Genomic DNA, 25382 nt, shown 5'->3' with positions numbered 1-25382 from the left:
CATTGGTCGCAGTGTTCATAACCAGAGAAACTACCATGATAATGATAAACATAACTACTGTACTTCATATTTTGATGAACTCTAAACCAGCGTTGGATGGAATAAGTTACTAATATGGTTGCACAGGAGGGGGGATATTTCCAGTAAATTTCCTGAAACCCAGGAATATTCCAAAAAATATCCTGGAAAGTTTCCAAAATGTACTGGAAATGTTCCACATTTTTGCAACCCAAGTTTCTAAGTACAGTATTACTGTAATTTAATTACTTTTCCCTTAAAAAAATGTAAAGTAAGGGATTACTTTTATTTTTTCTGTGATTTAATTAGTTGAACTTCATACCGTGTATACCGTAGAACATTTATATACAATGCAATAGAGGATTCAACATCAACATTTAAAGTCTAACCTTAAAATGCATGTTTTTTTTTATGTACCCTTCTCTTATTGGTTTCTTATTGAATTCTCACTATTAACTAGTTGGTTAATAGCATTAACATTACTGGGATATTGGCTGTTTATCATTTCTATTACTAGTTATTAATAACATATTCAACAGTGTAATTGCATTACTGTAAAATTACTCTCTCCAAAAAGTATTTAATTACTTATTACTAATTACTTTCTAAATCCTATTTCAACCTCGACCAGTTAATAACACAAGGATAGACATGAAACGGTTCTTTTAATTCTTTCAAATAAATAATAGACAACTACATAAATTATTCTCACTTTAGATTAGGGCCCAATTCTCATATGTACTAACTAATAACTATGACTTTTGCCTCAATATTCTCCTAATTACTGCTTTTTAACACTTAGTAAATAGTTGTTAAATTTAAGAATCCAGTAGGATTAAGGATTTAGAATAAGGTCTTGCAGAATAAGACATTACACAGTAAAAAACAATTTGTTAAGATAAAATAATTTACCTGGCTGCCTTAAAATTTTAAGTTCAGTCAACTCAAATAAGTTTAGTCAACTTGAAATTTTAAGTTGTACTAAGTGACAACTTAGATATTTGAGTTGATTCAACTGATTTAACTGATTCAACATTTTTAAGATAGACAGGTAACTTACCCAGCTTTTAAGTTTAACAAACCAATTTTTTTTGTTAAATCAACTCAAATATCTAAGTTGTCACTTAGCACACCTTAACATTTCAAGTTGACTTAACTTATTTGAGTTGACTGAACGTAAAATTTTAAGGCAGCAGGGTAACAAATTATTTTAAGTTGACTCAACAAATTGTGTTTTTTTTTTGTTTTACAGTGTAATATGTGCTTTTTAAGTAATAATAAACAGCCAATATCTCAGTAATATTCATGCTAATAACCAGTGTTGGGGAAAGTTACTAAAAGTAATTACAATATACTCCCTAAAAAGGTAATAATTACGTTAGTTACTTTTTATGGAAAGTAATGCGTTAGTTACTTTTGCGTTACTTTTTAAATCTGGGCAGGGCTTGCTTGTTTGTTTTTAATATAAAAAGTTATATTTTTGGCAAATGTAAAAGCCTTTTCACACCAAAAGCCTCAGGTTTAGACAAAAGTAAATTGACGTCTGTACAGTAGACCACAGAAAAAAAAGTCAACTTTTCAGCAATAAAAAATAAGGAAAACAAATGATAGATTATCTTGAGTAATTTTTGCTTATTAGTATGGATGATTTGGATCATCGAAGGTTAGCAGCAAAGACATCGGTTATTAAAATGGGATTCAATACATCAAGATATTTGTATTATTTAACATATTTAATTATTGCAGGCGATGTCTATAACTGTATTTGTTTCGTTATGTAATAATCCAGTTTGGCTCATTATGATCACTGTTCTCATAAAATGACCAAACTCATGGACTTGCAGACGTGCACGCAACCACGATTAAGAAAGGCCAGTATTTGGAACAGGACCACAGTATGATGCAGATGAGATCAGGGGGCGGAGCCTCATACAAGCTTAAGGGGCGGGGACATACATTTGTATTTAGGGGCGGAGTCTCTGCTGTCCGTTTCACACGGACTGAGGTAGATTCATAGAATAGAAATGAACGCATCATATTTTTGCTCTTTCTTTCTCCAATGAGTCTCATGGCTTTGTCAATCTGTTTGCGTTTGAATACCTCTCTTCGAATTCACTCACTTTAACATGATGAATTACAGATGGCCTCCTCTAATGGAAAATGAACATGTCAGCCGTGGGATTCTCATTTATCACACTGGTGTCATGCCTTCTTTCTCTCAGTCTCTTATTTCAGTTTAACAGTCTTTTCTCACCATCCGCTCGTCATAGGCGCTCAGATTCTGTGTTTATAGAAGCAGCGAGCTGTTTGTTTCGGGCCCTCAGTACTCTTCATATTTTTTGTATTTTCATCCTCGTCTTGAGTCATGTATCTATGCCATCAAAACAAACACAAACAGGCGATGTGTGTGATTAAAAGTGAGCAGTGACAGCATCCATATGCACCGAAACGACACTCGTAAAATTTCTGTTTAGCTTTACGTCGTCCTTTATAAATGAAAAAGTTTTATTATAAACAAAGCCACAAATGCGGTCTCGACCCGGGTAAATGAAAACAGACAAACCGTTTACCAACAAATGTCTCTGTTCTCCATCAAAACGGGTGATACTTTAAACAATGCCTGGAGAATCAGTCATCTTGATCAATAATTACACTTATCAGGATTTACAGTACAGACCAGACCGCTCACAGACATTTAGACTCAGTGTAAATCTACTCCAGCTCTTGTTTCCAGCCAAAATATCTGAAAGTTCTTAAATCAAGAAGGATTTTCTAGACAAGTAAAATTGTCGTTTTCAGAAAAAACAAGTATAAATTAAGAGTTTTTGCTTAAAATAGGCAAAAATAATCTGCCTATGGGGTAAGAAATAAAAACTTATTTCAAACAGAAAACAAGATTATTTTTCGTACCCCATTTGCTGATTTTTTTTTTATTGTTTCAAGCAAAAACGCACTTAATTTTGACTTGTTTTTTCTGAAAACAAGACAATAACTTTTAAAACGCATTTTTTATTTGCAGTAAACGGGATTTTTATATTCAGAACACTAATGTTGAACTTGATTATTAGTAAAAATTATTGTCAAAATTGAGTGAGTTTTGCCTTGGAACAAGCTAAATAATCTGCCAATGCGGTAAGAAGAAAAATCTTATTTAAAACAGAAAACAAGATTATTTTTCTTACCCCATTGGCAGATTATTTAGCTTGTTTCAAACAAAAACACACTAATAATTTTAACTTGTTTTTTTCTGAAAACAAGAACGTTTTTACTCGTCTAGAAAATCCTTCTTGATTTAAGAATTTTTAGATATTTTGGATGGAAACAAGTAAAAAAAATCTAAGTAAGAAAAGCATTTTTTTGCAGTGCATCATTTAGACTCAGTGTAAATCTAATCCAGCTCAATTTTACAGAAATTTTTGCCTTGTTTCCAGCCAAAATATATAAAAAATCCTAAATCAAGAAGGATTTTCTAGATGAGTAAAAATTGTCATGTTTTCAGAAAAAACAAAACAAATCAAAATTAAGTGAGTTTTATCTTAGAACAAGATAAATAATCTGCCAATAAAGTAAGCAAAATAGTCTTATTTAAAACAGAAAACAAAATTAGTTTTCTTACCCCATTGGCAGATTATTTAGCTTGTTCCAAGGCAAAACTTGTTTTTTCTGAAAACAAGAAAATAAGTTTTACTCGTCTAGATCCTTCTTGATTTAAGAATTTTTAGATATTTTGGTTGGAAACAAGACAAAGAAAATGATTGTCTTTTTTCAGAAAAAGTCAAAATCGAGTGAGTTTTAGCTTAGAACAAGATAAATAATCTGCCAATGAGGTAAGAAAAAAAAATCTTATTTCAAACAGAAAACAAGATTATTTTTCTTACCAAGCAGAAACGAACTTAAAATTTTGATCTGTTTTTTTTTCTGAAAACAAGACAATTTTTACTCATCTAGAAAATCCTTCTTGATTTAAGAACTTCTAGATATTCTGGCTTGAAACAAGACCTAAGTAAGATCTAAGTAAGAAAAGCATTTTTTTCCAGTGTAACCAGAGGATGGACAAAATCAATGACACAACAAAATGTTTATTCACATAATGCTCATAAAAGACCATCTTCTGTGAAACCAGTGACCACTTCAGTCAGACAACAGCCAAGACACAAGTAAAAAATGATTGTTGGCTTTGCGGTCAGAATTTCCATCCACCCAAAATGAACTAATTCACAGACATAACTCTGAGAATGAAGTTAAATATACAGCTTTGCTTGTGGAGATCTTGTTTACTTGCTGCTAACCGTGTCAAACAAACTCTGAATATCTTTCATGATTTGAGGTCCCGAACAAGCAGACGTTCTCTGGAAAATCTCAGAGTTTGGGAACAGGTTTGTGTTTATTAACTTTAACTTGAATCTAAGCATCACAAACATCACTCTTAAAAATAAAGGTGCTTTCAAGCAATGCCTAGAAGAACCATTCAGTCAAAGGTTCTTTAAAGAAACATCTCTTTCTTACCTTTTTATAATCTGAAGAACCTTCTTTCGCCACAAAGAAACTGATGTTAAAGGTTCTTTATGGAACCATTAAGACAAAAAAGGTTGTTCTATGGCATCGTGAAGCACCTTTATTTTTAAGAGTGTATTATGAGAATGCATCAGCTCATTTTAAAAACATTTGGTACTGTCAGATCTCTGATGGGTTGCATTTTCTGCTTACCTACTGTATTTAAAAATCAATCTCTCTCAGGCAGAATGAATGCAAACGCTGCACATGAGCTGCAAAGCTGGTTTTGCACACACAAACACATGCACAGGTTTATCTCTCAGATGGGAAACTCAGGGGGCGCTGCGACTCATGTTTAGAAACTGATCGACTGCGTTTGGCGTTTAGAGCTGATGGCAGGTCTGAAGAACTGTAATTGTATAGCCTGTTTGCATATGCCCTGGCAACAGCCAAAAAACACTGGAAAGCGCTGAAATAATGTGCGTGTCAATGCTGGAGTCATGGCAACTGCATTTGACGTGCACTTTTTGCATCAGGTCTTTAGAGGAAAGGTTTTTCATTCCACTGCTGGAAACAAACCACTTTTGTATCATTGGATTATTTCAGAATCATAAAAACTCTAAAACGCCTCTGTCTCTGTGAAGTTTCATCTTTGAACAGATCACGAAGCCAACTTCTGGACAAACACTGAATGACTGGAATTGCACGTTCACCTTTATCACAACAAGAAGAGACGGCGGATGTGGGTCACACAGTGCCTATAGAAAATTATTACGGATGCACCGAATGTTCGGGAACCGAAATTATAAGTGAAAATGCAGAATAAATGATAGCGAACAATGATGTGACGTGATCAAATAGAGGCGTGCACTAATGATCAAACATGTGGTCAGTGTGGAAGCCTTTAAAACTGTCTGAGAAAGACACAAAAATCATTCCAAGCAGCGACAGCGAGAGACTGTTTAGAAGCGCATCGCATGTCTTCATGAGAAGAGAAAGGTTACTGTATGATGACTGAAATCATCCATTAGTCAATCAACTCCAGAACGTTCTGTTGTCTAATACACCAGACACCAATTGTGTTTATTCTGACAGCAGCTCCTTAGCCAGGGTTCAAAGACCAAAGATGACCATCATTCACAAATCTGCTGCTGCCAGCAAAAACTAGGACTGAGCTCTTCTTGCGGGTTTACCACTAAATAAAAGTCAACATTCAGAAAAGTTAGCATTGTAATTTTACTGTTGTTCTGTCAAAAAAAAAAAAAAAAGTAAGACCATCATTCCAACAGCTCTATTAATACATTTATTCTAACATTCTCCTTTTGCTCAGCAAGGCTGCATTTATTTGTACATTAGAAACACATGCCTGATTCAAGAAGGGGCTCTTAAAAATGGCCAAAGAATATTATGTTACTAACTTGTTAATTTTAAGTTACATTGTGCTTTGTTGGTAGGCTATAATGTTTATTAGAATGTTCAGTGTTAAATAAATATTTTGAAATTGTCGTTTTGTAATTGATTTTTTCTTTGAAATGCAAGACAAAAAAAGCAAATACTGGCTATTTAATCTATGCAATGGTGAAAAAATTGGCAAAATACATGGGGGAAAAGCATGCAAAACTGTGTTCGGTAATCGGCCTTTGGCCCAGTGTGTAATTTTGTTCGGTTTCGGCTTCAGCCAAGAATTTTCATTTTGGTGCATCCCTAAAATTCATCATACTCTATGAAAATCTTTACCTTTTACACCCTGGAAAATAAAATAAATTAAGTCTAATTTTTTTGAGCTGCAGGTACGTATTATAACCAAAAAGGAAACTGATACATGTGGTCCTGGTCCGCTTAGTGTTCACACTGGCATTTTTGACAGGGAACCGAACCAAAAGGCATATAGTGATATGTTCACAACCTGATTGGTTGGGTTGAGTGATGAATATTTTGTGCCGAAACTCACTGAACACTCCAAACTAAAGGAAAAGGTGCGTTCATACTTCATTTGAGTTAGTTTGGAAGCAGACCAAGACCCAATCTTTTTAGCAGTCTCGGTCCGGTTGTTTGGTGCACACCAGTGTTTGCTACTCAAATGAACCGCACTAACAGAGCAATCGCACCAGAGATTTAATCAAACCAAACATGACAAGGGTGAACACTCCTTAGAGTAAACCATTATAAACTTGCTCAGGTGCAAGCAATCTACTTCCAGATTAAACAGCAGGCTAATTGCTCTTCATCACATCAATAGTGGTGGTGTTGATTGATTACTTCAGAATAAAACCAGCTGTTTCTTGAAGATTCCATTGTCAGTAGTGCATGGTACAACAAAGAATTCACCATGGTTGGGAAAACCTTTTAAAAGACCTCCGGGATAAAGGTGTAGAAAGGTTAGGAGAAGGCTACAAAAACAGTCCAAAAGCTTTAGCTGTCCATTGGAGTACTGTTCAGAGCATCATTAAGAAGGCAGTCCGTCCAAAGTGGATGACAGAGCCAGGAGGACACTGATAAGAGAAGCTTCCAGGAGGCCAAAAGCAACTTTGAAGGACTTACAAGGCTTTATGGCTGGGTCTGGTCTGTCTGTGCATGTGACAACTATCTCCCAAGCTTTGCACAAAGCTGGCCTGTATGGAAGGTGGCACGGAAGAAGCCTTTTTCGTTTGCGCTATGCATAAACCTTCTGGCTATAGTGCGATGAGACCAAAATGTACCTTTTTGGACTGAACTCTTGTGGAGGTGTTTCTCTTCAGCTGGGACTGGGCGATTGGTCAGGATTGAAGAGAAAATAGATGTTGCCAAGTTCATTTCCAAAATCAGAAATCAATCAAAGTCAGGACATTCACCATCTAACAGGACAATGACCCTAAGCATACTGCCAAAACAACAATCGAATGGCTTAAGGATAAGGTGAAGTCCTTGAGCGGCCAAGTCACAGCCCTGACTTAAATCCAATTGAAAATCTGTGGATGGGTTTGAAGAGAGCAGTACATTTGAGAATTTGACTGAACTTGAGCAACTCTGCAATGAAAAAAATGGGCAAATATTCCCCAATCAAGGTGTGCAAAGCTAGTGCAGACATATCCAAAAACACTGATGGCTGTAATTAAAGCAAAAGGTGGCTCTACGAAGTATTAAACTACTGTATGGGGCTGATGACTTTTCTAACCCTGTTATTCTAGTTTTTTTTAATTAATTTGCAGAACTGTTGTGAGACTGCTTTTCTTTCTTACATTTTTGTCTTGTTTCCAGCCAAAATATCTAAAAGTTATTAAATCAAGAAGGATTTTGTAGACAAGTAAAAATCATTGTCTTGTTTTCAGAAAAAAATCTAAATTATGTGAGTTTTTGCTTAAAACGAGCTAAATAATCTGCTGATGGGGTAAGGAAAATAATCTTATTTCAAGCAGAAAACTAGATTATTTTTCTTACCACATTGGCAGATCATTTAGCTCGTTTTAAGCAAAATCTCACTTACTTTTGACTTATTTTTTTCTGAAAAAAAAAAAAAGTTTTTACTTAGAAAATCCTTCTTGTTTTAAGAATTTCTAGATATTTTGGCTGGTAAGAAAAGCATGTTTTTACAGTGTTTGTTTTCAGGCTGTATGACAAATCAATGATGATTTTCTATAGGCACTGTAGGCGTCATTTGTCTCAATATGGTGTCCCCAGTCAAAATGTCTGTCATTTAGCGCAGGGTTTTATTTCTTTTGGGATCTGACTGTTCATGAGTTTCATTGATCTGAGCTCATGCACAAGTTTTGGAGCGAAAAAGCGTTATTTGTGGATCATTCTGGCAATGTTCACTCAGAAACTGAGCATAAGCTCAAATCAGTGAAGCCTACAATCAATGAATCAAAAACCTATTTGGAATAAAACAAGTTGGCGAAAAGATGAAATCCAAGATTTGGTAATAATACACCATAATGAGAGATTTACCAAAATGACCAGAATCCCTAAAAAGTACAAAAATGATCCACTTTTTGGTAAGTTGTGATATTAAATGTTATTGCATGCAGTCAATAACACTAACTAGCGGTTTCGGGAAAAATAAAATCCTCTCCGTGTCAAAATGACCCGAACACAAGGAGTACCGCAGCACTTGAGCTTGTGTTGTACAATCATTCAGACGCAGCAAATCAACTCATAGACGCATGATACCAATCTACATGACATCAATCTGACGACATCCTCACAATCTGAGCCCTGCTTTAGTATGTTCAGCATGTGCTGATTTCCTGAGGGGCCGTGGGAGGACAACACCACTCATATATTCCATGTGCTTGTGTTTTATGATCCATGTATGCAGCGGTAATCACAGCAAACGCCTCTCTCAGCATGTTCTTAAAAATCCATCACCCGGCGTCAAACGCGGCAGCTGCCTGGAGACGCGAGTCGTATTTACATTCCGAGTCCAGGAAACGGCGGAGAGAAACGAGCGAAGGAAATAAAGCGAGGAAAAGAGAGTGACAGACGTGAGCGCCGCCAGCATTCTTCGCTCTGGTTTGCTTTGACGTCAGATTGATTCAGGGACGCCATTAGATGTGACCGAGTTCATCTCGGTTGTTGAAAAGCTCATTAATTTAGATGCCAGTAATTCTTGGTTGTTTAAATCTGGTTTCAGTGACATCACAGAGACACATAACGCCACACTAATGAAGAACACTGTTAAACAACACCACTCGAACTAATGTGTGCTAATGCTGCCTTTTCACAAAGGCCAGAAACATACAGTCGACTTTGGTTTGATCACTTGAGGTTTAAATTGTTGTCTTGTTTCCAACCAAAATATCTAAACATTGTTAAATCAAGAAGGATTTTCTAGACAAGTAAAAATTGTTTTGTTTTCAGAAAAAATAAATCAAAATTAAGTAAGTTTTTGCTTAAAACAAGCAAAATAATCTGCTGATGGGTTAGGGTCAAGCAGAAAACTAGACTATTTTTCTTACCCCATTCGCAGATTATTTTGCTCGTTTTAAGCAAATAAGCAATTAACATTCTAAGTTATTGACTTAGAAGGAGATAATGTACTCACCCTGTTGTCATCAAAGTCGTAAAGAAAACATTTCAGGATTTCTCTCCATATAGTGGACTTCTATGGTGCCCTGAGTTTGAACTTCTAAAAAGCAGTTTAAATGCAGCTTCAAAGGACTATAAATGATCCCAGCCGAGGAAGAAGAGTCGTATCTAGCAAAACGATTGGCCATTTTCTAAAAAAAAATGACAATTTATACACTTTTTAACCTCAAATGCTCTTTTGTGTATTCCGGTTCAAGACAGTTAGGGTATGTCAACAAACTCCCATCTCATTTTCTCCTCCAACTTCAAAATCATCCTCCATCGCTGCAGAAGTACCCTGTGATTAAAAAGTGAACGTGCAAAGAAGGTCAAATGCCCTTTACAAAAAAAAAGGTAAAACAGCGATGTAGGATGATTTTTGTTGGAGGAGAAAATGAGATGGGAGTTTTTAGACATACCCTAACTGTCTTGAACCGGAATACACAGAGTACACGCAGAGCTAGACAAGATGAGCATTTGAGGTTAAAAAGTATATACTTTTTTTTTTTTTTTTTTTGGTAAATGGCAGATTGTTTTGCTAGATAAGACCTTTCTTCCTTGGTTGGGATCGTTTAGAGCTCTTTGAAGCTGCATTTAAATTGCATTTTGGAAGTTCAAACTCACGGACACCATAGGAGTCCACTATATGGAGACAAATCCTGAAATGTTTTCCTCAAAAAACTATTTCTTTACAACTGAAGAAAGAAAGATATGAACATCTTGGATGACAAGGGGGAGAGTAAATTATCAGGAATTTTTTGTTCTGCACTGCAAAAAATGCTTTTCTTATTTGGATTTTTTGTCTTGTTTCCAACCAAAATATCTAAAAATTCTTAAGTCAAAAAGGATTTTCTACATGAGTAAAAAATGTCTTGTTTTCAGAAAAAAACACTCAAAATTTAGTGAGTTTTTGCTTTGCATAAATAAAATAATCTGCCAATGGGGTAAGCAAAAAAAAATCTTATTTTAAACAGAAAACAAGATTATTTTTCTTACTTTCTTTCTTTTTCCAGAAAATCCTTCTTGATTTAATAATTTTTAGATATTTTGGCTGCAAATTTTTGCAGTGTGGAAGTAAACTACTACTCCTTTAACTACACTCACATTACCAGATGAGAACTAAATGACTCTATTGTCTTCTGTAGAGCTGCTTTACAGCTGAAATTGAACTTGTTTCTTAATTGATTAACACAGTGAAGCTGCTTTGAAATAATCTGTAATGTATAAAGCGCTATAGAAATGTTTATAGTTTTTTCATGCATCTGTCAAGTTTGAGATTTTGGACATTTTGGTGTTTCATAAAGTGTTTTTTCAGACTAGTGGAAAGAAAACACCCAAAAAACACCGTTAAGCGTTTCCTTTATAGCACTTTATCTATTTGTGTCAATAGATTTCAATTAAAATACAGATTTTAAAAGGCCAAGAGTTTTTTCTCCTACACTGAGACAAATATCTCCATTTCAGTAGCACTTACACACACCAAACTTTACATTTTTATTCCTGTTTATATCCTGAAGGTTTTTACAGAGGGATTTTATGCAACATTTTATTCCCCGAAAATGGTAAAAAATATAGTGTTTCCTGTGTGTTCTAAGTTTTTCTGAAATGAGATCCCAAAATTCCCTCTGTAAAAACATTTGGACTCTAATATGTCTAAAAAATTCAAGAAGAATTTTGAAACTGACTTCATCCGGTGTTTAGATTTCTGTACTAGAAATAAATGCAAATTAGCGCATATTTAATTAAATAATGGCTCATTTGCATATTTAAACGTAACATTTTAGAAAACTTGTAATACAAAAAATGTTTGCAATTATCAATCAACTGGGTAAGTAAGGCGATAAATATTAGTCTTTTTTTTTTTACCCTATTCACCTGCAGTGCCTTGCCTTAAGTGTACCATCCTACATTAATTATATTTCTAGTTGACATTTCTGACCCCATCTTTGACGCACTTCTTCATTAAGCTCACTACAGCGCATAGTTGAATCATTTAGGGATTTGCTTCAAACTTTCATTTAGCTCTGCCCTGGAATTCGTCTCAACTGAGGCTGAATCTTATGTTAATACCCAAAACAATCTTCATGTGTAGGTACGATCTCCCCATGCGCCAGTCTCTCGCTCGCAGAGTCCCAAAAACGCCAGTCTCTTTATTTTCCCCTCGACTCACAGCTGGTTTGAATGGAGGCGAACCGCAGGGTCACGACTCTGTCAGAAAAAGAATAAACACTGTGATTCACGGCTGTTCTGCTATCAGCTTCAATTAGACAAGCACACAAACATCACACCTTTAGGTGCTAAAGCCCAGGTGGCGAGTGTGTTCGGCAAATGTGATTTGCGCTCGTTGTTTGGACACATGTCTTATATTTCAGCTGATGATATTTCTCAGGATTCCCCCAAGAGGGAAGCGCTGGTATTTAAAGCGCGAGAGCTCAAGTAACTATAATGACAGTGAGCCCCGGTTTGTCTTAGTTATGATTAATAACCCCGACGACCGACAGGCTTCCAATAAATCCAGATTTCACCTTCATGTTAAAACAATAACTAAAGGTCAGACCGAAAGTTTAAACCTCAGGGCAAAATATGTTTTCCACATTCAAGCCGGTCTAAGGATATTAGAGCTAATGGCACATTTAATAGCGTAATTCATCCTATGATCATTCACTCGCCCTCACGTTTTTCCAAACTGAATGACTTTAGCTGAATGTATGCAGAAAAACAGACAAAATAAAACCATGAAAGACAGTTCACACAAAGAACAATACCTAAAAATGATAACTACACTCTTAAAAATAACGGCGCTTTAAAAGGTCCTTCACAGCGAAGAACTCTTTGAAGAACCATCTCTTTCTTACCTTTTTATAATCTGAAGAACCTTCTTTCGCCACAAAGAACCTTTTGTGAAACAGAAAGGTTCTTCAGATGTTAAAGGTTCTTTATTGACCCATTTAGACAAAAAGGGTTCTTCTATGGCATCGTGAAGCACTTTATTTCTAAGCTAAGCTTAGAAGCAGTTTTGGTCTCCATTGCTTTAAAGGCTAAAGCTCATTAAAGTCTGTGATTTTTTTATTGGCTGTCAGCTTGGTGAAACAAGAAAAAAAAAACGCTCTGAAAGTGATTAATGATATTGTTTCTAAATGTCATTATTGTTACCGTTGTGGACTTTGCGGTTGTAATGGGTATGAACGCAAAGGTTATTATTGCAAAATCCCAAGATTGAAAACTATTTTTAGAATGATTATTACTACTTTATAGTTGAAGTACTTGTCAGTTTTTGTCCTTGGTACTGACAGCCAAGGAAAATGTTAAGTTTAAATATGCAAATGAGTCATTATTTAATGAAATATGCGCTAATTTGCATACATTTCTAGTACAAAAATCTAAACACTGAATGAAGTCAGTTTCAAAATTCTTGTTTAATTTTTTTTTGACGTATTAGAGTCAAATGTTTTTACAGAGGAGATTTTGGGATCTCATTTCGTCTCGACATAATTCAGAAAAACTTAGAACACACACGAAACACTGTATTTTTTACCATTTCTTGGGGAATAAAATGTATAAAATCCCTCTGTAAAAATCTTCAGGATAAGGACAGGAGTACAAATGTAAAGTGTGGTGTGTGTAAGTGCTACTGAAGTGGAGATTTATGCCTCAGTGTAGGAGAAAAAACTCATTTTGAGAAAACGGCCTTTTAAAATATGTATTGAAACTGAATATGTAATCTATTGACACAAATAGATAAAGGGCTATAAAGGAAACGCTTAACAGTGTTTTTGGATGTTTTCTTTCCACTAGTCTGAAAAAACACTTCATGAAAAACCAAAATGTCCAAAATCTCAAACTTGACAGATGCATGAAAAACTCTAAACATTTCTATAGCGCTTTATACAATACAGATTGTTTCAAAGCAGCTTCACTGTGTTAATAAATTAAGAAACAAGTTCCATTTCTGCTGTAAAGCAGCTCTACAGAAGACAATAGAGTCATTTAGTTCTCATCTGGTAATGTGAGTGTAGACTTCCACACTGCAAAAAAACGAAAATTTGATGTTCATAACGCGCTGGCTGTTGTGAACACGCTCAGGACAGTTGGACATTACAGTGGATCAGAGGTAAATAATGACATAAATACTGTTCAGTTTCTTGCACAGACCTATTGTTTTGTGTGTTAAGGGTTTAATTTGGTTTTGTCTGTGTGTGGTTTTTTGACTCTCAAAGCCGTGGGTCCCACTGACTGCCATTATATGACTGACGGACTGCAACGGTTTGAGCTCAAAATCTTCTACTGAAGAAACAAAGTCACCTACATCTTGGATGCCCTGGGGGTAAGCAGATAAACAAAAAATAAACATCACATTTTCATTTTTGGGTGAACTATCCCTTTAAGTCTTTTGAAGTCAAAAACCTACTGTTTTTAAACCTCATTCACCCAGAATCGAACTTGACACTTCAAGACTGATCGCTCCAAGTTTGATGTCAAAGACACAGACAATTTCAGTGCATAGTGCTGGCAACGCCGTGGGTTCGTTTCCCAGGGAATGCATTTTTTTTTTAAATGTGTATCTAGAATGCAATGGATAAAAGCGGCTGTCAAAAGCATAAATGTAAATGCAGAGGAATGAAAGTGCGATTCCATCCCAGCGCCTGACGTCAGCTCTGAGGCCCGGAGCTCTGCGCTCTGTTTGGTAAACATTTCTTTAGAAACCACAGCGATCAGAATGTGGCCACAGAAACTGCCAAAATTAATACAAGGTTAATGACTCGGTTTGGCAGCGGCCTGCGAGCCATTGATCGAAAGCGGAGTTCTCTGGTGTGCTTTAACATTTAATGCAAACCATTCCTGCGGACGGAGAGGAGCGGAACCAGATCTGAAATCACTCAGAACATCAGTCTTACGTGAACCGCTCCGCTCTCCCGTCGCCTCACGTCATCTTTTTGTACGGCGTGCATCACAAAGCAGGCTCGACTGAGTCAAACCTTCTCTGGTATCTGCTTTTAGGAAGGAAAAGTGACGTCTAGAGCGAGAGTTCATCATCGTCACGCGGCCCCACCTCGAACATCTGGAGCTGATCTGCTGGGAGCACTTACATTATGTTATAACTTCGCCTGACAGCGTGAAGAAAGAGATTTCAGTCCCTAAACACACAAAAACAGGATTATTCACAACACACGGGGAGAGAATTATCTGTCCAAGCACTAACACAAATCCTTCAAATCACACTCATTAGTGGAGTTTGTCAAGCAGCTCTTACTGTAGATGATAGTGACGCTAGTACAGTTTATCAGAGTGTGTGCATCAGTTCTATAGCATTCGTGCACCAGATACGATTGATTCCTTTCGTTGAGGAAAGATGTGCATTTGCTTTTCTACACTCAAGACTTGCCATTTTCACATGGTGGGCCATGGAAATGAAACAACAACAAAACAACACCTTAACTAGGTCCTACACTGAAAAAATGCTTTTCTTACTTGGATTTTGTGTCTTGTTTCCAGCCAAAATATCTAAAAATTCTTAAATCAAGAAGGATTTTCTAGACATGTAAAAATTATTGTCTCGTTTTCAGAAAAAACAAGCTAAAATTAAGTGATTTTTTCCTAGAACAAGCAAAATAATCTGCCATTGGGGTAAGAAAAAAAATCTTATTTCAAACAGAAAACAAGATTATTTTTCTTACCCCATTGGCTTGTTTCAAGCAAAAACACACTTAATTTTGACTTGTTTTTTTTCTATTTACTCGTCTAGAAAATCCTTCTTGATTTAAGAATTGTTAGATTTTTGGCTGGAAACAAGACAAAAAAATTAGTAAGAAAAGCATTTTTTGCAGTGAAGGAATATTTTACTTACTAAATTAAGTGCATTTTGCTTAAAACAAGACTTAATTTCTTGTATAATTTTGCTAATCTAGTGAATGCATCGTAATTTAAGAATTTTTAGATATTCTGACTAGAAACAAGACAAAAATACTAAGAAAAATAAGCCTTTTTTTTGCAGTGTATTGATTTTTGCAAGTAGTCATGTTGCGTTGTGATTTTCTTTTTCCCCGAAAAATCTAGTTAACGTCATCACTTTGGATAAAAACCTTACTGACTTGTGTATAACTTCCCAACATTTGTGCTGCTTCCGGTCAAAAATGACTGGCCTGCAACTTGTTTTCTCTCAATTAGCATGGGTTTTGCATTTCCGTTTGGAACTTATTAAACAAAGCTTATGGTGTTTTAGAGTGGATACCGCCAAAATGATCCACAAAGAATGTTTCTTCGCTCAAAACCTGATTTGCATAAGCTCTGATCAATGATGCCTACAATCACCCAGCTCCAAAAAGAAATACAAAACTTGTTCTATGCAAGAAAAAACAAAGATTGAATCCAATTTTGAACAGTTTCTCTTTCTAATGTAAATAGAATTGAAGGCTGAACTGGCACTGAGTGATATGAGAGAGTCCTCATGCACGATGGGTTATTTGTGTAATGATGCATCGCGTGATATTTTGGAGACGAGGTGTCGCACGGCGCACATCACGGCTCATTTTTACAGGCTGTCATCATGTGTTCTGAGTTGTGTCAGAGAGCTCTGGTGTTGGTGGTTCTGTCTCGGAGCGTGACGTCTCGGAGCGGGCGGGACTTTGAGGTTCTGGCATCTTTCTTTCTCGCTGCACTCAATCTCTCATGTTTTTCTATTCCTCCACCCGAGTCCCTCTCTCTCCGGGCCCTTTTCCAAAAGTTAACACTTTGTAGGTTTCCAGAACTACGGCTTAAACCCCAAATCTCTCGCTCTCGCTCTCTCCTGGCGCCAGTCTCTTTACAGAAACAATGCCAGAAAAGTTGGTTCGGATGAAGCCAATTTCCCGGTGAGGGCCACAGGCGCTGTGAACGCGGGACCCCGAATACACTTCCATAAAACGTTCCTCCAAACCGCTGCGATGATGAGGGAAAATACCGAATGTGTCGACGGATTTCATCTGATGCTTTCTTTGCTGATATTCCTCACTCGCACTAAACTGAACTCTCGGCCCGGGTTCCTGTAAGTCAGTCAGATTACATGCTTCTGCTCTGAGATCTGAGATATTTGGGACTCGTTCATTTGTCTTGCCTCATCTGCTGGACAACAGAACGTCTTAGGGAATATTTGGTCCAGTTTGATGCCAGACTTCACCTCGTTTGGTTTGTCCGAAAGTCATTTCTTGAAACTCAAAGATGCTGAGGATCGTTCCTGTAATTAGTATGGATTTAGGCTGCCCCTGAACAAAGATTTTCATAATCAACAACTAATTGTTCACTAGACGCATGTCTGTGAAGTGAATTTAATTTGTCGTCATATTTGCAGCTGTGCGCAGGACAGAGTCAATCTTGGCAGTCACTATGTGAACACAAGAAAAAAATAATGGATTTGACTGAAAAAAGCTAAATGGTCATAAAATAAAATAGACACACTTGTGTTGTTCCCAGTCAAAAATGACGACCATTGGAAATGATTGGGAAATATTATTATATATTATTAATTTTTTTGTGTGTGTACAATCCACACTGCAGAAAATGTTTTACTTACTTGTTTTCTTAAATCAAAAATGATTTTCTAGACGAGTAAAAAAAAAATCACTTAAAAAACTAAGTGCATTTTTGCTTGAAACAAGCAAAATAATCTGCCAATGGGGTTAAAAAAATAATCTTGTTAACTGTTTTAAATAAGTTTCTTTTTGCCTACCCCATTGGCAGATTATTTTGCTTGTTCTAAGCAAAAAAAAAAAAAAAAAAAAAACTTAATTTGGACTTGTTTTTCTGAAAAAAAAAAATTTTTTTTTACTTGTCTACAAAATCCTCCTTGATTTAAGAATTTTTAGATATTTTGGCTGGAAACAAGACAAAAAATCTAAGTAAGAAAAGCATTTTTTGCAGTGCAGAAAAAGAGTGAACAGCAATGAAGGGGTGACACTTTAAAACATCCAGAGTGCAAAATACTTGAACTAGTGTGACTGTTAAAGCATGTTTTTACAAATGCAAGAAATAAAATCAATAAAGCAGACAAAAATGCAGTAAAAACACAGACACCAAAGACGAGGTTACACACTAAAACATCAAGAGTACAAACAGAGACACACACTTAAACATACACACACACACACACACACAAATTAACTGGTGTGGCTGTAACAATACGGCAAATAAGAGGTTGAAATCAGATTGATTAACCTCTGATAAATCATTCCTGTTTCATTTTTGTTGAATTTTGATGTTGTGTTTAACAAAATGTCTTTCTCTGTTTAGGTTTGACTGTAAAAAAATCTAAACCTATACAAAAAGTTATATATAGTGTATATCCAAATTCACATCTTAATAAAAATAAGTCATTATGTCTGAAAAAATACTCGAGAATGTATTTTATATATATCTATATAGGAATCTAGTGGTTAAACCATGACCATCTTAAATCAAGAAGGATTTTCTAGAGAAGTAAAAATATATATTTTTTTTTTCAGAAAAAAAAAACAAGTCAAAATTAAGTAAGTTTTTGCTTAGACCAAGCAAAAAAAAATCTTATTTCATACAGAAAACAAGATTATTTTGCTGACCCCATTGGCAGCTTATTTTGCTGTTTCAAGCAAAAACACATTTAATTTTGAGTATTTTTTTCTAAAAACAAGACAATAATTTGTATTTGTCTAGAAAATCCTTATTGATTTAAATTTCTTTTAATATTTTGCTGGAAACAAGACAAAAAATCTAAGTAAGAAAAGCATTTTTTTGCCTTAAATCCAATCCAAATGTTTCTTTTTTCCCATTATTTATTTTCTAAACAACGTTTTTTTTCTATGACCTATTGATTAGTTAAAATTTGCTCGACTACGGCTCTTCTCGTTGACAAAATTTTAGTTGACTAGTGTGAACACAATGCACTTACTGCAAAAAATGCTTTTCTTATTTAAATTTTTGTCTCGTTTCCAGCCAAAATATCAAAAAATTCTTAAATCAAAAAGGATTTTGTCGACGAGTACAAATTATTGTCTTGTTTTCAGAAAAAAACAAGTCAAAATTAAGTAAGTTTTTGCTTAGAACAAGCAAAAGAATCTGCCAATGGGGTAAGGCTTAAATCCAAAATGTTCCTTTTTTCCTATTATTTATTTTCTAAACAAAGTTTTTTTTTCTATGACCTATTGATTAATTAAAATTTTGACTACGCCGCTTCTCGTTGACTACATTTTAGACTGGTGTGAACTCAATGCACTGGGATAAAGTTGACAACTGAACTACGATGACCTTGTTTCAGATCTTTTGCGATCATCCATGGCAGACAAACAAGTTGCGTTGTGTGCGTTTAGAGTTTAGGCGTCTAATCCAAAGGGACAAACACGTAAACTGGTTCTTTCCCAAGTCGTTATGTAGCTACAGTTGCTGTAGAACTGATGATGCAAACATACCGCGCTTCAGAGCCAAATCATACTACAATAAATAATAGAATGTGAAAAGACCTGAGAGGAAAAGACGAGCCAAAGATTCTAGCAGAGGGAGAACAGCTCGTCCTAAACGAGCTCTGCGAGTGTGTGCGGTTAGTTTCTGGTGCGGATGGTGAATGTTAGTGTAATCTGTGCTGTACTCCTGGGAAAGTCATCGCTGACGCTGCTGATGGCGGAGCGAAGAGGGAAATTCCATCTCTCTCTCTCTCTCTCTCTTCAGGACGCTGACCTCTCGCTCGCATTCCTCACAAATATCACTTTAGCCGTGTTTCATCACTGACTGCGGGGCCGAATCCCAACACATGAATCTGTCCAGGGAGCCCATTACAAACAGAGCGCGGGGCCAAAAACAGCGCCGCTCGTCGTGGCTCAGATTGTTTGAATTAGCGAGATTGCGTCTGCTTTCGCTCGAGGACGCAGCTGCCCCGCGGCTCCCCCGAAACCCGCGCCAGAGTGACGTCACGCCGGTCTCCTGATGACATCACAGCCTGACATCATCAGCGCAGACGGGCGTGGTCTGGTCCGGAGAGGGGTGCGACACTCGCAACGCTCCACGAGAGAGAAGCTCAGTTAAGAGACATGAAAGCACCAAAGTTACATAAAGCGAGCCCAGGATTTTATTCAAATGAGAAACGTTACTCAAGGTTTCTCGGACTCGCCTTTGACGTCACGGTTCCGGACAGGCACCAGTCGAGAGTCTCGCCAATCAGCGCTGTCACGACTTCATCTTACTCATCCTCAGTGATTAGACTTTCCAGAGCCATCAATCACATCAAATCAATCACAGCTCGAAAACGCGGCCAGCGGATAACTCGCTTCGGTTATTACGAACCTCAAACGGAATAAATTACATTAAACGTAACATGGAATTACGTAAGGAATAATTGATGACGGGCCGTTGAATTCTTAGAAAATAATGCACACCCGTGGTGGCCGTATTTTTGTAGAAGTCAACAGACCGAAGTCAATTATTCCGCTTGTACTATGGTTACCACACCTCATCGATCAGAAGATATATTTTAAGGCATTCGTTCGGTTTTTGTCTTAAGCAGCGCATCCAATGCCATCATTACTAATTCCAAAACGTCATTTTAGACCTAGCAACCACATTTGAGCGTTTGATAGCAAACGAATGCCGTTAATAATGAAGTTTAGACAGACCGACAAAGAAGCTGTTCGACTAATAGTCAAAATTTGAAATTTATTTTCTTCAAGACGTTGCTACCTTGCGTTTGAACTGTCATGTAGTTTTTAAGTTGTTAATCGTCAGAGCAGTGCTAAAAACATGCATTTTTAGATATTTTGGCTGGAAACATGACAAAAAAAATCTAAGAAAAGCCTTTTTTTGCAGTGCACAAATCATTCATGATTCAGAAAAAGAGTGCACAGCAATGAAGGGGTGACACTTTTTAAAACATCAAGAGTGCAAAATAGACACTTCACCCACAGACACACAGACATGAACTAGTGTGACTGTTACACAAAGCATGTTTTTGCAAATGCATGAAATAAAATCGATAAAGTTCAAACTGTATATATGTGCGTCTGTAAGGGAGAGAGATTGGGAGAAATAGAGTATGTGCTTTTGGTACGTAATTAAATTATGTGTTGTTTTTATCCTATTGTTTACTGTGTTTATTTGCACCAGAGTCGTTGTGGGTTTTGGTTATTTTACTGTTTTAGGCTGTAGGGACCTTTGAAATAACTGAAATCATGTGGCGAAGTGATATAGACATGTAATGCGGTCAAGTGCTGCCTGGAACTACATTCGCCGTGTGTTACCTGAAAATAACGCACACCATTAGAACATTCGTCAGCCAATCAGATTCAAGCATTCAACGGCCCTGTAGTATAACTCGAAATAAACAATGCATTTCTGTGTTTCAATTATGTGACACAACTAACATAACACTGTAAAACAAATGATTGGGTCCTACGTTATATTAGGGTTAGTTCCTAGCAAATGAAAACTGAATAAATTATGCCGAACAATGATGTGAGGTGATCAAATAGAGGCGTGCACTAATGATCAAACATGTGGTCAGTGTGGAAGCATTTAAAACTGTCTGAGAAAGACACGAAATCATTCCAAGCAGCGACAGCGAGAGACTGTTTAGAAGCGCATCGCATGTCTTCATGAGAAGAGAAAGGTTACTGTATGATGACTGAAATCATCCATTAGTCAATCAACTCCAGAACGTTCTGTTGTCTAATACACCAGACACCAATTGTATTTATTCTGACAGCAGCTCCTTAGCCAGGGTTCAAAGACCAAAGATGACAATCATTCACAAATCTGCTGCTGCCAGCAAAAACTAGGACTGAGCTCTTCTTGCGGGTTTATAAAACTCTACATGTTAGTATTGTCATTTTACTGTTGTTCTGTCAAATAAAATAAAAAAGACTAACAACCATTCCAACAGCTCTATTAATACATTTATTCTAACATTCTCCTTTGCTCAGCGAGGCTGCATTTATTTGTACATTAGAAACACATGCCTGATTCAAGAAGGGGCTCTTAAAAATGGCCAAAGAATATTATTTTTTCTAATTTAACTTAGTCATTTTAAGTTAAATTGTGCTTTGTTGGTAGGCTATAATGTCTACTAGAATGTTAAAAATGTTCAGTTTTGTAACTGTTTTTTTTTTTTTTTTTAGAAAAGCAAGACAAACTGTAAAAAAGCACATTTTGGCTATTTAATTTATGCAATGGTGAAAAAAATTGGCAAAATACATGGGGGAAAAACATGAAAACCATGTTCGGTAATCTGCCTTCAGCCCAGTGTTTAATTTTGTTTGGCTTTGGCCAAGAATTTTCATTTCGGTGCATCCCTAGTTAGTTCACCCAAAAATGAAAATGATGCCATTAATTACTCATCCTCATGTTGTTCCATACCCGTATCTTTGTTCATCTTCGGAGCACAAATTAATTCCTTGAATGTGGAAACCTTGCTGTCTCTTGAGCTCTTGGATTTCATCGAAAATATCTTAAATTGCGTTCTGAAGACAGGTTTGGAACGACATGAGGGTCAGCAATTAATGACAGAATTTTCATTTTTGGGTGAACTAACCCAAATTATAGATGTAATTGCATGCAGTTATTCATTTTTATGTAAGTACAATGTAAAACATGTATGTACGCAATAAGTACAAAATGATTCATTTAAATACAAGTACATAGTAGTTAACGGTAGACATATCAAGCTTTCTATAGATATCTCTTCTGTCTGTGTGCCGAGTATTCACTGAGTTTTGGTTCTAAAAGCAGTTAGCGGAGACAGAGAAGACAGAGAAAGCACCATGTTTGTTTTCTTTAATTTAAAAAATCACAATGTTCTGTTGTGTACACAAATAAAAGTATACACTTAACAGTTTCAAATGATGTGTAACTCTTATTTGCGTGACCAAACTGACAGAGTATTTTAGTGTCTTTCACACCGATCTTAAAAAAAAGTGCACGACCGTCGACCTCAGGGAGTTAAAGCCACCTAAAGTGGGAGCAAATGTAACTTTAATGGTAAAAAAATGTAAAAATCTAACAGTAAAACCTGTAATTGGTAAGTTCTTTTGTAACAGACCTAATAGGACATTTCATATCATTTTACAGTTAAATACTGTTAAAATATAATCCTTTTGGATGGTAAAATGTAATTGGCCTTCCTGTAGCTCAAACAGTAGATCATGGCCAAGGTCATGGGTTCGATTCCCAGGGAAAGCAAGAATCTGAAATGTGTACCTTAAATGCAATGCAAGTCCCTTTTGGATAAAAGCATCTGCCAAATGCATAAATGTGACCCTGGACTATAAAGTAGTCATAAGGGTCCATTTTTTGAAATTGAGATTTATACATAAACTGATAATTGATAAATAAGCTTTACATTCATGTATGGTTTGTTAGGATAGGACAATATTTGGCTGGAATCTGGAATCTGAGGGTATAAAAATCTAAATATTGAGAAAATCGCCTTTAAAGTTGTCCAAATGAAGTTCTTAGCAATGCATATTACTAATCAAAAATGAAGTTTTGATATAGTTACAGTAGGAAATGTACAAAATGTCATCACGGAACATGATCTTTACTAAATATCCTAATGATTTTTGGCATAAAAGAAAAATTTATAATTTTAACCCATACAATGTATTTTTGACTGTTGTTACAAATATATCTGTGCTACTTAAGACTTAAGGTTTTGTGCTCCAGGGTCAGAAATCTAAATAGACATTCCCTGTGTGACACATTTCACTGAAACAACTGTTTCTTCTTCGAATTTTTGTATCAGTCATACACATAAGGGTTTTCTGTTACATCTTATGATGTTAAATGAATGTTTATTGCATTAATTTAGGGGTGTGTTTAAACTCATAGCTCAGTTCTCTTGGTTGTTTTCTTCCGGACCAAAAATGAAAATGATTTAGGTGTTCACACTGTCATTTTTTAAACAGCAGCTTGTGGAAAAGCTACTTCTTGTGAACTTCTGATTCATCATGTGTTCATAAGTTGGCTGTCACGCAGTGTTGGGGAAAGTTACGTTTAAAAGTAACGCATTACAATATTGAGTTACTGCCTAAAAAAAGTAACTAATTAAGTTACTTGGTTACTTTTTATAGAAAGTAATGCTTAACGTTACTTTTGCGTTACATTTTAAACCTGGGCAGGGTTTGTTTGTTAGTTTTTAATATAAAAAGTTCTATTTTTGACGAATGTAAAAGCCTTTTCACAGCCTCAGGCTTAGAGAAAAGTAAATTGACGTCTGTACAGTAGACCGCAGAACAAAAAATGTTAAAACAAAAACAAATGTTCGATTATCTTGAGTCATTTTTGCTTATTAGTTTGGATGAACTGGATCATCGAAGGTTGGCAGCAAAGACATCGGTTAATAAAATTAATTAATTTTAATTACATAAAGGATATTTGTATTATTTAACATATTTAATTATTGCAGGTTTGTATTCATTTTGAAGTACACTGTATCTGTTTTTAGTGAGTGAGATGAATTAATGCATGTTCACATTTATTCTAGAACTAAAGTAACATCTTACTCGCAATTTCTCTCAACATGGAGAGCTTTTAATCAATAAATGAGGGGAACAAAGTAACTGGTGTTACTTATTTGAAAAAGTAACTCCGATATTTTCTTGTCAATTAAAAAGTAATGCATTACTTTACTAGTTACTTGGAAAAAGTAACATTATTACGGAACTTGCATTACCCCCAACGCTGGCTGTCAGGTTTGAGTAATTTGGTACATTATTTCATAACATTATTTCAGTTGGCTGTACGTTTAATTTCAATCTGTAAACATGTTGCTACAGTATTTTTGTGTGTATTTGTGCCAGCCGGTTTGGAGCATTCCAGCTGATCCGCTGTGACCTACTCTCTCGAACTGCAGGTATGTCAGAGGACAAACAACTTCCTGTGCTGAGATTTATTGTTTTGGACTTTGTTCAGGTGGTGCGGCTCCAAACTCCCACACAACAGCTGGACAGGTTTTACACGGCCGTTCAGGTGTATTCATGTGTTGCTTTCCCGTCGCCACGGCAACCACGCGGCACACAATGACGGCACTTCAGTTAATCCGGCGCTCGAAGCCCAAATATACAGCCATTAACAGGCAAGACTCGCCGCTTAAAATTGCAAGCTTGTATCCGTGCTTGCATCGGCTCAATTCACACAGCATAAGTAGACCATTTGTTTGTTAATTCCTCAGAAGAGCTTTAATGTTTTTAAAAGCATTACTCTGATTGTTTGCACATCTGACTCAGTCCAAGCCCAACCTCAGATTCAGAGTCGACTAAACCTGAAGAGGCTCTTAAAATGGGCGCCGGAAGTGAGTCACGAGTAAACATCGAATGCGGGAACGAGGGCAATTTCTCCACGCAATCGAGCGAACAATGCCGCTGCTAATCGAGGTTCAGAGAAACTTGAGTTTGTGATTCTTATTGCATCATTCAACTGCACTCCCACACGAGACGACTGGAAATGAGACCCAATGCAAGAGCCCCGCAAACAAATGATCTAACCAACACCGTTTAGTTCAACAAAAAACATCGGACTTGTGATTATAGAAGTCATCAGACATAGAAAGGTGGAAAAAAGCCTACAAATGAACATTGAGGGACTAGAATCTGTAAAATCCCTGGCAATTACACCTCGACATGTACCTACAAGCACGGCTCACGCGTTTCTTAGAAATGTAAAAGTTGTGTTTATCTTTCTTAGAAACAATCCGATTCTGATTTACTGTCCCTCGTGTCATTCAAAAACTATTAGATCTCTTTAAACACCAATGAAGATATTTTTTATTGTCCCTCACTGGAAGTCTGTTCACCCAAATCCTTCAAGCTTGAAGACAGTCATAAAGAAAACATGAAAATAAT

This window comes from Garra rufa, chromosome 19 (assembly GCF_049309525.1).
Source record: "Garra rufa chromosome 19, GarRuf1.0, whole genome shotgun sequence".
NCBI classification, from domain to species: Eukaryota; Metazoa; Chordata; class Actinopteri; order Cypriniformes; family Cyprinidae; genus Garra; species Garra rufa.
This window is presented reverse-complemented; position numbering follows the sequence as displayed.